This window comes from Serinus canaria, chromosome W, assembly GCF_022539315.1.
Source record: "Serinus canaria isolate serCan28SL12 chromosome W, serCan2020, whole genome shotgun sequence".
NCBI classification, from domain to species: domain Eukaryota; kingdom Metazoa; phylum Chordata; class Aves; order Passeriformes; family Fringillidae; genus Serinus; species Serinus canaria.
In genome coordinates, this window is record NC_066342.1 from 18,682,467 (window position 1) to 18,684,716 (window position 2,250).

Genomic DNA, 2,250 nt, shown 5'->3' on the forward strand with positions numbered 1-2,250 from the left:
TTTGCAAGGAGTTGTATTTTTGTTAGCTAACATAACTCCCAAAGGGCTATCTTGGGGTATCTCTGCTAGTATGCTTTTATTCCCTCTTTTTTCCTGTATCCAACTTACTGGTTTTCTGTTCCATTTTCAAGATCTTATCTCTTCATCCCCTGCCTCTGTTTCTCACTTTCTCTAACAACCTAAATACCACTTTTCTTTCAACTACCCACTCAAAAAAATAAAAACCTTTTTCCTCACGCTACTTTTCAATACAATACAACTCCCTCCAAGGAGATATGGTAAAGCTCAAAATACACAATTTACATTACATATACTTTCATTTGTCTACATTCACTCGCTTTTATTTCTCATTCACTTTCACACATTCTTTCACAATTTTGGGACACGAAGTGTATCCCTGTCGCCAGATAATCGCGGGTCCCTGTGACCCCCGTTGCCTTGGGGTTGGCCTGCGGGTTTCAGTATCGCCGGGCCTCCTGGAAGGGTCGTGAATCTGGTCGCCTCTGGTGTCAGTTCACCTGTGAGGCTGTCTGCGTGTCACTCACACTCTTTAGCCATGGCCCCCTCCACACACCTGGGGGAACAATAGCCTGTTTGCAGGTCACCTACACTTTATGCTACAGCCCCCACCCGCCAGGGAGAACTTCTGCGGGTCACTTACACCTCTTTCCACAGCCCCCCCCTTTCCCACCTGCCCAGGAAGTTGAGGCTGATTTTGTGTTTGACTCGCTCTCATACACACAACAAGACAACAATAAGGTACCTTTTACTTTCAAATCACCTATTACAAGTTTAGGTGTAACTGGCCAGTCCCGGTGCTATTGGGTATCCCTCAACCCAGATGTGTTGTCCAACCCCAGATGCTCTTGGGCAATTAATTTTTTTGTCTGTGTTGTCCAACCCCGGATGCTCTTGGGCATATCCTCAATCCGGCAGAATTTTGCTCAAGCCTGGATGCTCTTGAAATGTTAATCCCTGAACCCAGCAGGTTTTTAGGATACCCTCTTGTCCCGTTTTCTAGTGGATTGGGCTAGGAAACTCTGTTCCCAACCTCCGAGGGGTCCAATCCCTCCCTGAGACCCAGTCTCAGTTACCCCAGGCGATTCTCTCACTCCTTTTATCACTTTCTTCGTCTCTTTACTGGCTGCTTTCCTCGAGGAAAGATGGAATCGCAGCACGGGAGACTCCTGCACTCACTTGGCAGGTCTGGGGTAACCAGCCCACCTCTCATTCACACACATTGATCCCCCCAGTACCTGCCCCCCCCGAAAAGTACTTACCAATCCTTTTTCCTTTCCGGGTTCTTCATGCACACTACTACTCTTAGGGGGCCAATTACCGCGGTTGTAGGGAGCCTTTTTCCCTTCTCTTTGTTTTATTACCTCCTTTTGTGCACCCATCGTAACCTGCGTCTGTCGGTCACACCAGGCGAAACAGAGCGAGGCTGCCAAATTGGGCAGGGTGTGCCTTCCCAACTCGGACTCTCCCAAAGCACTGGCAGTGAGGTGTTAACCATTGTCTGCTACCATAATTGTGAAAAACGCCAATCACTTGTTTTAAAAGTTTAATGATAATAAAATGCCTATAAAAATAGCAATATAAATACAGTAATAATAATTTGGACAATTTGGATTAGGACAATATGAGACAGTAGAAACAAAGAGTTACAGACGTCCGGGTACCTTTTTCCAGGCAACATAAGCCCGAAAAAGGACACACATTAACAGAGGATTAACTGATAAAAACAATAGCCTGTTGCATATTCATACATCTCATACATGATGCATAAATTCCATTCAAACACAGGATTCTGTCTGGTCATCAACAACTTCTTTCTCTTAATCCTAATGGCATCTTCATGGCTGCGCGAGGTGGGAAGAAGAGTTGGGGACTGGTTACATGACAAAGGTCACATAGACATGCTCTAGATAGCTGAGAAGTGGAAAAGTACCAGACCCAGCTAATCTGAGGCCCCGCACCTGTGAAGATGCTGTGGCCTTGAGTATAGCTGTATTATAATAACAAAGATGCTGTAGCCAAGAGCAGAGCATGAGAAAAGAGAGATGTAAGTTGTAAAGAATGAGGAAGTAAGAATAACCAATAGATTGCTTAGCTTACAGAATATGCATGAGCCTATTATGTGTTGTGCTTAAATGTCTAATGCTCTAATCAATAAACGAAGCTTGCTAATTCTCATATTGAGCCGTCACTGAGCCTCCTTCACTGCGACAAAGAAGTTAGTTTCTTCTG